Source organism: Ranitomeya imitator, chromosome 4 (genome assembly GCF_032444005.1).
Source record: "Ranitomeya imitator isolate aRanImi1 chromosome 4, aRanImi1.pri, whole genome shotgun sequence".
Classification (NCBI taxonomy): domain Eukaryota; kingdom Metazoa; phylum Chordata; class Amphibia; order Anura; family Dendrobatidae; genus Ranitomeya; species Ranitomeya imitator.
The window spans coordinates 654,052,327-654,065,604 of record NC_091285.1 but is presented as its reverse complement, the minus strand read 5'-3'; the positions used below and the strand labels follow the sequence as shown (position 1 = coordinate 654,065,604).

General features: G+C 43.2%; 2 non-coding genes across 2 annotated transcripts; one reads left to right on the top strand and one right to left on the bottom strand.

The window, feature by feature from the left end:
• Positions 1 to 8,026: 8,026 nt before the first annotated feature.
• Positions 8,027 to 8,098, bottom strand: TRNAE-CUC (transfer RNA glutamic acid (anticodon CUC)). The gene has a single exon. It is a non-coding gene; the product is annotated as a tRNA-Glu (tRNA).
• A 1,222-nt stretch (positions 8,099 to 9,320) lies between these two features.
• TRNAM-CAU (transfer RNA methionine (anticodon CAU)) lies at positions 9,321 to 9,393 on the top strand. The gene has a single exon. It is a non-coding gene; the product is annotated as a tRNA-Met (tRNA).
• Positions 9,394 to 13,278: the final 3,885 nt, after the last annotated feature.

Sequence of the window (13,278 nt, the reverse complement as noted above, 5' to 3'; positions counted from 1 at the left end):
CAACCCTCCTCCTCCAGGATTAAGGTAATGTAGATAAGTATACAGATGTTACATAGGGCATGGGATCAAAAAAAAAAAAACAGATACATATAATCCAAAATTTGGTCACATAAGAGATCAACAATGCCCCATAAGAGAGTCCATCCAGACCCCTACTTATAGCAATTATTTAGATACACTCTCTAGCCCCTAATAAAGCAGCAGTAATGCGAAAACAGAGCACCAAATATACACCCAACCAATATGGTGCTGCACCCTATACCCGCACACCTGCTACACACCCAAACCTGGACAGCCAATCTCATACATCACCTAGTCTGGAAAAGATCCAGATCAATGCAGGAATAGTCCCTAGGTGGCCAAGGTACTGGACAAACAAGGAAAGGGTAATCAGAAACCCCGGTACGCGGAATAAATGTGTCCCTAAGAAGGGCTGAATGTAGCGAGGGGGTAGCTGACAGGGAGAGAAAGTCCAGGAGGAGGATGACGGCCCCACGCGTTCCGACGCTACTAAGGCGTCTTCGTCAGGGGAAGGTGGTAAAGAATATGTCCCACATACGCCTTTTAAATGTACAACATTGTAAAAGATAGGTTTCACCTGTGAGGCTGCGGCGGCGTGTATCCTCAAATGCCGGCGTGTAAAGGGCGAACACTTCCGGTCATGCGTACATAGTCCCAGAGTTTTAGCATTGCTAAGCGGTCCGAAGAACTACGCAGGCGCTACGGTCTCCAAGGAGACACTCAACAACAGGGAGGGATAGATGCGCAGGCGCCGAAATAGTAGAACACAAAGGCAACTCAGACACGCGCACTGCCCGTTCCGCTTTCCATTCCTTAATAAGAATAAATCACAATTAAGTGAGACCCCGTACGGGTCTTGTACAGATCTGGGAACAAGCCAGATATTAGGCGGCGCAGACTATCTAAGTGCTATCCAATGAGGTACACATTGGTTTAAATAATTAGCCAATTACCTCCCCATACACATAGTACTGTTGGACAGATGGACATGACAGAGTCCACGATGTAAGATATAGTTGCCAGCGCAGGCATATTTAAATACCAAGGAGATAATAACCACACAGTGTGCACACTGTATCAGTCGGTCAAGTGCCAAAATCTGGACAAAGCCATGTCCAAACACCGGCACATAACCTCCTGAACATTAAAGTGACGCTACGCGCCATTCCTGAGGGATACACTATTATGAAATATCAGTCATGTAGCACCCCACATACACATGAAGACTGAAAATTTACAGAATCCATGTTATAATGCAGCAAATCCTGCGCACATGTTGTTATGTCAGAAAAGGATGAAATTTAGGCACTGTACAATAGATGTTGGAATTATCCATGGTGATACCGATAATATCGAGGCAAAGAATAGAACACATCCGTAGTGAATGAAAAAGCGCATGACTAAAAAGGATAACAAAAAAAAAAATAAAAAAAAATAAATAAATAAATAAATATATATATGTGTCCGAGCACCACAGTATGTGTGCTACAATGCAGAGTTTATACGTCTGCGTGTACAAGCCAGATATGGTGACACATACATTATTAAGCGACACATTAATCACTATCAGTGAAATACAGGCCGGTGTAGAGTTTAACCCTTATAGCACCCCACGTACACTCTATTAATCCAAATGGCAAAACAATCGTCCAGGATCCACGATCTGAGGTAAAAAAGGTTAATACGCTCACACCATGATAATATATATAAAAAAAAAAAAAAAAAAAAAAAAAAAAGCTAAAGAAAGGTAATTACCTAAATCTGCTTATAGAAGCCAGTAAATAACAGTTCCTCATTCATCCCCCCTGGGGCCCGACTATTCAAGTTATAAATCCACTTGGACTCCCTCCTCAGGAGGTCTAATGTAATGTTGCCACCTCTTACATCAGGCCTAACTCCTTCCAAGCCCATAACCCTAAGGCTACTTACGGATCCACCATGTTCCTGTAAAAAGTGGCCTGCTACTGACGATAGTTTTTTCCCCTTTCCTAGATCTTTCTTGGCCGTATTGATGTTAGAGAGGTGCTGTTGCACCCGACGCCTCAGCTCCTGTGTAGTGTAACCCACATACAATTTGGGACAACCACATACCAAGGCATACACCAAATATCTGGTGCGACAATTAAAATATGCTGAAGGCTCAATTCTCTTGGGAATATGTGGTAGGGTTATGCCCGTATCAGAGATCATCAGACCACAGATGCTACACCCTCCACATGGGTAGGACCCAAATATCTGGCCACATGTACCACTCTTAATAGTGGCCCGTTTAAAATGACTCGATACTAAATCATCCTTTAGATTACGTGACCTCCTGGCCACCATCCTCGGAGTGGGGGCAAGCCAGGGGTGAAGTTTGGGTTCTGTCAATAAAATGTTCCAGTTTTTCTTCAAGATCTCATGAACATCCCTCCACTGATTGTGGTATACTGTAATCAAGTTGATAGTCTGTACAGTCTTTTTCTCCCTCGGTTTAAGGATGTCCTCACGTACACAGCGTTGGGAATGCTGGAATGCCTGTGCAACCACTCTGTGTGGGTACCCCCTGTCCCGAAATCTTTCTGTGAGTTTTCTGGATTCTGCCAAAAAGTCCTCCTTGGCAGAGCAATTCCTCTTAACCCTTAGGAATTGCCCCTTGGGTATGCTGTTCCGAAGGTGGACCGGATGCGCACTCTTATAATGAAGTAGGCTATTAGTCGCCGTTTCCTTCCTATGGAGACTCGTGACAATATGGTTGTCTCTCAAGATTATATTGAGATCCAGGAAATCAACCCTCGTGGAAGAGACTTTTGATGTCAGTCTAATATTCCAGGGATTCCTGTTGAGAGAATCAATGAAGTTGTTACACTCATCCAAGGTTCCTGTCCACAACAATAGAACATCATCGATAAACCTATGCCACTCCAGCACACATCTTTGGAACATATGTAACTGATATACATGGGTCTCCTCCCACCACCCCATGTACAAGTTAGCATACGAGGGTGCGCATCTGGCACCCATAGCAGTGCCAGATGCCTGTCTATAGAAAGTGCGATCAAATATGAAATAATTCTTTTCTAGAACCATTTTTAACAAATCAAGGATAAAGCAATCATGGTCCCTATCCCTACTTGATTTTTTGTCCAAAAAGTAGGTGATTGCATCAAGTCCCAATTTGTGGTCAATACTCGTGTAGAGAGACTCCACATCGAGTGTAATAATCAAGGTATCCCTTGGTACCTCAAGTTTGCCAATTCTCTCAATCAGGTGCATAGAGTCCCGTATATAGGACCCTAAAGAGAATACTAGGGGCTGTAAAAAATAGTCCAGATACACACACGGCCTCTCAAATAATCCCCCAATCCCCGATATTATTGGCCTACCTGGGGGGTTATCCAAGCTCTTATGCACCTTTGGTAGCATATAAAACGTAGGGATCCTAGGTGTTTCAATGGTCAAGAAGTCTCTTTCCCTTTTGTTAATAATCCCCAGGCCAAGGGCAGTCCGGATCAATCCATCAAGGTGTTTCTTATAGACATCCGTAGGGTCCGAAGGCAAAACCTGGTAATGAGAGGTATTGAGCAGCTGTCTCTTAGCTTCAACCACATATAGATCCTTAGGCCAGAGGACGATGTTGCCCCCTTTGTCGGCCTCTTTGATCACAAAAGAGTCCTGTTTTTTGAGATGCTTCAAACAGCGGGCCTCCTCCCTGGTCAGGTTACCCAAACCCTTATTGTTAATTTTTAAATTGGCAATGTCTCTACTCACGGTCTCAAAAAATATCTGTACGACCGGAAAGAGTGAAAAAGATGGAGAGGCTTGGGACGGAATACGTCCTGTAAATCTACCCGACTTACCGCTATTTCCTTCGTTCTCATCTAGGAGCTCTAAAAGATCCCGGAACACCCGTCTGTCCTCCTCTGGCATGGTATCAATTACAGATGGTTTATGGTACAATAATTTAAACGTGAGCTGCCTACAAAAAAGGTACAGATCTTTAGTCAATTCAAATTTGTTGAGCTGATTGGTAGGGGAAAAAGACAGCCCTTTGGAGAGCAAAGAAACCTCACCCGCCGACAGGGAGTATGATGATAAGTTCACAATCTGTAACTTACCAGGTCCATCCCCCCCTGGGTCATTATGCGTTAGATTTTCCTGTGGTTCCTCCTCGTGGTCCTCTTGCGACAAAAAGCTGGTGTTCAGCATTTTTGACGGTTAACTCCAAATTGTACCTGAGATACGTTTGACTGAAAATAACGCATCAGTCTTTGAATGTTGGCGGTAGTACAGAAAAGGGTACTTTCCCATACCGGGAGTAGAACCCGGGCCGCCTGGGTGAGAACCAGGAATCCTAACCGCTAGACCATATGGGAAATGATGCATAGCTGTGTCAGTGACAATGTAAAAAAAAAGAAGTTTACTACTTGACACAAGAAACTTCTGCAGTTCAATTTGCGCAACTTGCCTCGTTGAACTTTTGATGCTCAGAAGAGGCACTGGCCCCTTGTTTTTTCAATCAATTCTGTCTCCATCTTTGCTAGAGAGCCACCGATTTTTCCCGTTCAGTACCAAAACATAACCGATTGCAGCAAAGAGGAGAGCTCTAATAACAGACAGGGAAAAAAGGGTTGCTGAGTCCTTTAAAACCTAAGAGTTAAAAGTGAGAAATAAGAATGGTTTGAGCGTTGACCTCAAATGGTATGTGGTGCAAATAAATAACCCAAAACTCTGGTGGTTGACATTTTTGCTGCATAGAGCAGTTCCAACCTAAACTGATTCCATCTACAAGGTTCGTGGCAGTTTTTGAATGTGCGTACATATGCCAAAGGAGGTCACTCCCATAGCAGGAATTGAACCAGTCAACTAGCGATGCTAGGTCCTTTTCCGCATGGGGCAAGCTTTACACTAACCAACAAGACAGGTTTAAAAAAAAAAAAAAAAAAAAAGAAGTTTTTTGCTTTGATTAAATAAATTTTACATTACTAAAGCTAAAACTTGCCACATGAACACCATAATTAGCATATCAGTTGGCAATCTCAAGAATATGAGTTATTCAAAACATTTAACTGCCCCCTCCAACCTTCCTCATCTCTGCTGAGGACTTTGCCACACACTTTAAAAAGAGGATGGACCAGACAAGGCAAGACTTTATTGTTCAACCACCACAACCCCTTTGTATACCAGACCAATGCCCAAACCCCAGAACCTCCCTATCCAACATCACTGAAGGGGGACTTAATTGTCTCCTCTCCAAATCCCACCTCACCACCTGTGCGCTTGACCCCATCCGATCCCACCTCCTCCCCAACCTCACCACCACATTTATCCCATCCCTAACCCACCTCTTCAACCTATCACTAACTTCTGGCACCTTCCCCTCTGCGTTCAAACATGCCACAATCACGCCTATCCTTAAAAAGCCAACCCTCGATCCAACTGCTATGTCCAGCTATCGCCCAATATCGCTGCTCCCATTTGCTTCCAAACTCCTGGAGCAGCACGTCCATGCTGAACTCTCCTCCCACCTCTCATCTAACTTGCTGTACGACAATCTACAATCTGGTTTCCGCCCCCATCACTCAACTGAGACTGCCCTGACCAAAATCACTAATGACCTACTTACCGCCAAAGCTACTGGACAATACTCTGTACTCCTCCTTCTAGACCTGTCCTCTGCTTTTGACACAGTTGACCACTGCCTCCTACTGCAGATGCTCTCCTCCTTTGGCATCAAAGACCTCGCCCTATCCTGGATCGCCTCGTACCTTTCCAACCGCACATTCAGCGTCTCCCACTCCCATACTACCTCCTCATCCCACCCTCTCTCTGTTGGAGTCCCCCAAGGCTCTGTTCTAGGACCCCTACTCTTCTCAATCTATACACTTGGCTTGGGACAACTCATAAAGTCCCATGGATTCCAGTACCACCTCTATGCTGACGACACTCAGATCTACCTCTCTGGCCCAGACGTCACCGCTCTGCTGTCCAGAATCCCAGAGTGCCTATCAGCCATATCCTCCTTCTTCTCCTCTCGCTTCCTCAAACTCAATGTGGACAAATCTGAACTCATCATCTTTCCTCCATCCCACAAATCTTCCTTACTTGACCTGTCTATCGCAGTCAATGACATCATGCTTTCCCCTGTACCCGAAGTCCGCTGCCTCGGAGTAACCTTCGACTCTGCCCTGTCCTTCAAACCACACATCCAAGCTCTTTCCACCTCCTGTCGCCTCCAGCTCAAAAATATCTCCAGGATCCGTCCTTTCCTCAACCCCCAATCTACTAAAATGCTTGTGCACGCCCTCATCATTTCCCGCCTTGACTACTGCAACATCCTTTTCTGTGGCCTCCCTGCTAACACCCTTGCACCTCTCCAGTCCATCCTTAACTCTGCTGCCCGACTAATCCATCTCTCTCCTCGCTACTCCTCCGCTTCCCCCCTCTGCAAATCTCTTCACTGGCTCCCATTCCCTCAGCGTATCCAGATCAAATTGCTAATACTGACCTACAAAGCCATCCACAACCTGTCTCCTCCATATATCTCTGAACTAATCTCTCGATATCTTCCCTCACGTGATCTCCGGTCCTCCCAAGACCTCCTTCTCTCCTCCACACTTATTCGCTCCTCATCTTATCGCCTCCAAGACTTCTCCCGAATATCCCCCATCCTCTGGAACGCTCTGCCCCAACACGTCCGACTATCAACCACAGTCGGATCCTTCAGACGGAACCTGAAAACTCATCTCTTCAGGAAAGCCTACAGCCTGCACTGACACCGCTACCGCCTCACCAACACCGGAGCTACCGCCTCACCAACACCGGAGCCACCGCCTCACCAACACCGGAGCTACCGCCTCACCAACACCGGAGCTACCGCCTCACCAACACCGGAGCTACCGCCTCACCAACACCGGAGCTCCTGCAACCCTCAACCTACTGTCTCCTTCCCCATAATCCTGTAGAATGTAAGCCCGCAAGGGCAGGGTCCTCGCCCCTCTGTATCAGTCCGTCATTGTTAGTTTGTTTACTGTATGTGATATTTGTAACTTGTATGTAACCCCATCTCATGTACAGCACTATGGAATCAATGGTGCTATATAAATAAATAATAATAATAATAATATGAGTTTATTCCTCACACGTGGTACTACTCCCTCCTTTTCTCAGGAGACTGTGTTACCAACTCAGAACTTTCCCATTAATTTCTGAAATGTTTCCGATTGGATAGGAAGTAGGAGCCCTAGTGACAGACAAAACACATGGATTGTTGGGCCCCTAACACTTTGGAGTAAAAAGGTGTAGTTGAGAATGAGTTAAGCTATGAAACAAAATTAAATCTTGTGCAAAAGGTCAGAATGAATGACAAATACCCTGGTGTTCAGCATTTTTGACTGCAAAGTGCAAATTATATCTGAAGTACTTTTATTTGCAAAACACATTTCAGTCTTTGAATGTTGGCAGTAGTACAGAAAAAAAGTGAATTCCCATACCAGGAGTCGAACGCGGGCCAACTGGGTGAAAACCAGGAATCCTAACCGCTAGACCATATGGGAATAGATACCTTCAAGCTCATTGACAATATGAAAAAAAAGTTTCGTGCCTTGCACAAGAAGTGTCTGCAGATTAGCTTGTGTGTCTTGCCTCGTTAGCGCAGTAGGTAGCGCGTCAGTCTCATAATCTGAAGGTCGTGAGTTCTATCCTCACACGGGGCAGCATATTCCTCTTTTCTTAAGAGATATTGTCCCCAATTTAGAACTTTCCCTTTCAGTTCTAAAACGATTCAGATGACAGACTGTACAAATGGGTTGTTGAGTCTCTTAACACCTTTGGTGTAAAAAGAGGTAGTTGGGAATGATTTGAGCTATGAAACCAAACTAAATCTTGCGCCAAAAGTCGCAATGAATGGACAAAAAGCTGGTGTTCAGCATTTTTGATGGTTAAGTCCAAATTATACCTGAGATGCGTTTGACTGAAAATAACGCATGAGTCTTTGAATGTTGGCGGTAGTACAGAAAAGGGTACTTTCCCATACCGGGAGTCGAACCCGGGCCGCCTGGGTGAGAACCAGGAATCCTAACCGCTAGACCATATGGGAAAAGATGCGTAGCGGTATCAGTGACAATGTAAAAAAAAGAAGTTTACTACTTGACACAAGAAACTTCTGCAGTTCAATTTGCGCAACTTGCCTCGTTAACACAGTAGGAAGCAAATCCGTCTCATAAGCTAAAGGTTGAACTTTTGATGCTCAGAAGAGGCACTGGCCCCTTGTTTTTTCAATCAATTCTGTCTCCATCTTTGCTAGAGAGCCACCGATTTTTCCCATTCAGTACCAAAACATAACCGATTGCAGCAAAGAGGAGAGCTCTAATAACAGACAGGGAAAAAAGGGTTGCTGAGTCCCTTAAAACCTAGGAGTTAAAAGTGAGAAATAAGAATGGTTTGAGCGTTGACCTCAAATGGTATGTGGTGCAAATAAATAACCCAAAACTCTGGTGGTTGACATTTTTGCTGCATAGAGCAGTTCCAACCTAAACTGATTCCATCTACAAGGTTCGTGGCAGTTTTTGAATGTGCGTACATATGCCAAAGGAGGTCACTCCCATAGCAGGAATTGAACCAGTCAACCAGCGATGCTAGGTCCTTTTCCGCATGGGGCAAGCTTTACACTAACCAACAAGACAGGTTTAAAAAAAAAAAAAAGAAGTTTTTTGCTTTGATTAAATAAATTTTACATTACTAAAGCTAAAACTTGCCACATGAACACCATAATTAGCATATCAGTTGGCAATCTGAAGAATATGAGTTTATTCCTCACACGTGGTACTACTCCCTCCTTTTCTCAGGAGACTGTGTTACCAACTCAGAACTTTCCCATTAATTTCTGAAATGTTTCCGATTGGAAAGGAAGTAGGAGCCCTAATGACAGACAGAACACATGGATTGTTGGGCCCCTAACACTTTGGAGTAAAAAGGTGTAGTTGAGAATGAGTTAAGCTATGAAACAAAATTAAATCTTGTGCAAAAGGTCAGAATGAATGAAAAATACCCTGGTGTTCAGCATTTTTGACTGCAAAGTGCAAATTCTATCTGAAGTACTTTTATTTGCAAAACACATTTCAGTCTTTGAATGTTGGCAGTAGTACAGAAAAAAAGTGAATTCCCATACCGGGAGTCAAACCCGGGCCGCCTGGGTGAAAACCAGGAATCCTAACCGCTAGACCATATGGGAATAGATACCTTCAAGCTCATTGACAATATGAAAAAAATAAGTTTCGTGCCTTGCACAAGAAGTGTCTGCAGATTAGCTTGTGTGTCTTGCCTCGTTAGCGCAGTAGGTAGCGCGTCAGTCTCATAATCTGAAGGTCGTGAGTTCGATCCTCACACGGGGCAGCATATTCCTCTTTTCTTAAGAGATATTGTCCCCAATTTAGAACTTTCCCTTTCAGTTCTAAAACGATTCTGATAATTAAGGAATTGTGAGCCCAAATGACAGACAGTACAAATGGGTTGTTGAGTCTCTTAACACCTTTGGTGTAAAAAGAGGTAGTTGGGAATGATTTGAGCTATGAAACCAAACTCAGTCTTGCGCCAAAAGTCGCAATGAATGGACAAAAAGCTGGTGCTCAGCATTTTTGACGGTTAAGTCCAAATTGTACCTGAGATACGTTTGACTGAAAATAACGCATCAGTAGTTAGTACAGAAAAGGGTACTTTCCCATACCGGGAGTCGAACCCGGGCCGCCTGAGTGAGAACCAGGAATCCTAACCGCTAGACCATATGGGAAATGATGCATAGCGGTATCAGTGACAATGTAGCAGTATCAGTGACAATGTAAAAAAAAGAAGTTTACTACTTGACACAAGAAACTTCTGCAGTTCAATTTGCGCAACTTGCCTCGTTAACACAGTAGGAAGCAAATCCGTCTCATAAGCTAAAGGTTGAACTTTTGATGCTCAGAAGAGGCACTGGCCCCTTGTTTTTTTCAATCAATTCTGTCTCCATCTTTGCTAGAGAGCCACCGATTTTTCCCATTCAGTACCAAAACATAACCGATTGCAGCAAAGAGGAGAGCTCTAATTGCTTGCCTGAGGAGGTGGTGATGGCGAACTCAGTCGAGGGGTTCAAGAGAGGCCTGGATGTCTTCCTGGAGCAGAACAATATTGTATCATACAATTAGGTTCTGTAGAAGGACGTAGATCTGGGGATTTATTATGATGGAATATAGGCTGAACTGGATGGACAAATGTCTTTTTTCGGCCTTACTAACTATGTTACTATGTTACTATGTAATAACAGACAGGGAAAAAAAGGGTTGCTGAGTCCCTTAAAACCTAGGAGTTAAAAGTGAGAAATAAGAATTGTTTGAGCGTTGACCTCAAATGGTATGTGGTGCAAATAAATAACCCAAAACTCTGGTGGTTGACATTTTTGCTGCATAGAGCAGTTCCAACCTAAACTGATTCCATCTACAAGGTACGTGGCAGTTTTTGAATGTGCGTACATATACCAAAGGAGGTCACTCCCATAGCAGGAATTGAACCAGTCAACCAGCGATGCTAGGTCCTTTTCCGCATGGGGCAAGCTTTACACTAACCAACAAGACAAGTTTTTTAAAAAAAAAGAAGTTTTTTGCTTTGATTAAATAAATTTTACATTACTAAAGCTAAAACTTTCCACATGAACACCATAATTAGCATATCAGTTGGCAATCTGAAGAATATGAGTTTATTCCTCACACGTGGTACTACTCCCTCCTTTTCTCAGGAGACTGTGTTACCAACTCAGAACTTTCCCATTAATTTCTGAAATGTTTCCGATTGGAAAGGAAGTAGGAGCCCTAATGACAGACAGAACACATGGATTGTTGGGCCCCTAACACTTTGGAGTAAAAAGGTGTAGTTGAGAATGAGTTAAGCTATGAAACAAAATTAAATCTTGTGCAAAAGGTCAGAATGAATGACAAATACCCTGGTGTTCAGCATTTTTGATTGCAAAGTGCAAATTTTATCTGAAGTACTTTTATTTGCAAAACACATTTCAGTCTTTGAATGTTGGCAGTAGTACAGAAAAAAAGTGAATTCCCATACCAGGAGTCGAACGCGGGCCGACTGGGTGAAAACCAGGAATCCTAACCGCTAGACCATATGGGAATAGATACCTTCAAGCTCATTGACAATATGAAAAAAATAAGTTTCGTGCCTTGCACAAGAAGTGTCTGCAGATTAGCTTGTGTGTCTTACCTCGTTAACGCAGTAGGAAGCGCGTCAGTCTCATAATCTGAAGGTCGTGAGTTCTATCCTCACACGGGGCAGCATATTCCTCTTTTCTTAAGAGATATTGTCCCCAATTTAGAACTTTCCCTTTCAGTTCTAAAACGATTCAGATGACAGACAGTACAAATGGGTTGTTGAGTCTCTTAACACCTTTGGTGTAAAAAGAGGTAGTTGGGAATGATTTGAGCTATGAAACCAAACTAAATCTTGCGCCAAAAGTCGCAATGAATGGACAAAAAGCTGGTGTTCAGCATTTTTGACGGTTAAGTCCAAATTGTACCTGAGATGCGTTTGACTGAAAATAACGCATCAGTCTTTGAATGTTGGCGGTAGTACAAAAAAAGGGTACTTTCCCATACCGGGAGTCAAACCCAGGACGCTTGGGTGAGAACCAGGAATCCTAACCGCTAGACCATATGGGAAATGATGCATAGCGGTATCAGTGACAATGTAAAAAAAAGAAGTTTACTACTTGACACAAGAAACTTCTGCAGTTCAATTTGCGCAACTTGCCTCGTTAACACAGTAGGAAGCAAATCCGTCTCATAAGCTAAAGGTTGAACTTTTGATGCTCAGAAGAGGCACTGGCCCCTTGTTTTTTCAATCAATTCTGTCTCCATCTTTGCTAGAGAGCCACCGATTTTTCCAATTTAGTACCAAAACATAACCGATTGCAGCAAAGAGGAGAGCTCTAATAACAGACAGGGAAAAAAGGGTTGCTGAGTCCCTTAAAACCTAGGAGTTAAAAGTGAGAAATAAGAATGGTTTGAGCGTTGACCTGAAATGGTATGTGGTGCAAATAAATAACCCAAAACTCTGGGGGTTGACATTTTTGCTGCATAGAGCAGTTCCAACATAAACTGATTCCATCTACAAGGTACGTGGCAGTTTTTGAATGTGCGTACATATACCAAAGGTGGTCACTCCCATAGCAGGAATTGAACCAGTCAACCAGCGATGCTAGGTCCTTTTCCGCATGGGGCAAGCTTTACACTAACCAACAAGACAGGTTTTTAAAAAAAAAAGAAAAAAAAAAAAGTTTTTTGCTGTGATTGAATAAATTTTACATTACTAAAGCTAAAAAACTTGCCACATGAACACCATAATTAGCATATCAGTTGGCAATCTGAAGAATATGAGTTTATTCCTCACACGTGGTACTACTCCCTCCTTTTCTCAGGAGACTGTGTTACCAACTCAGAACTTTCCCATTAATTTCTGAAATGTTTCCGATTGGAAAGGAAGTAGGAGCCCTAATGACAGACAGAACACATGGATTGTTGGGCCCCTAACACTTTGGAGTAAAAAGGTGTAGTTGAGAATGAGTTAAGCTATGAAACAAAATTAAATCTTGTGCAAAAGGTCAGAATGAATGACAAATACCCTGGTGTTCAGCATTTTTGACTGCAAAGTGCAAATTCTATCTGAAGTACTTTTATTTGCAAAACACATTTCAGTCTTTGAATGTTGGCAGTAGTACAGAAAAAAAGTGAATTCCCATACCGGGAGTCGAACCCGGGCCGCCTGGGTGAAAACCAGGAATCCTAACCGCTAAACCATATGGGAATAGATACCTTCAAGCTCATTGACAATATGAAAAAAATAAGTTTCGTGCCTTGCACAAGAAGTGTCTGCAGATTAGCTTGTGTGTCTTGCCTCGTTAGCGCAGTAGGTAGCGCGTCAGTCTCATAATCTGAAGGTCGTGAGTTCTATCCTCACACGGGGCAGCATATTCCTCTTTTCTTAAGAGATATTGTCCCCAATTTAGAACTTTCCCTTTCAGTTCTAAAACGATTCAGATGACAGACAGTACAAATGGGTTGTTGAGTCTCTTAACACCTTTGGTGTAAAAAGAGGTAGTTGGGAATGATTTGAGCTATGAAACCAAACTAAATCTTGCGCCAAAAGTCGCAATGAATGGACAAAAAGCTGGTGTTCAGCATTTTTGACGGTTAAGTCCAAATTATACCTGAGATGCGTTTGACTGAAAATAACGCATGA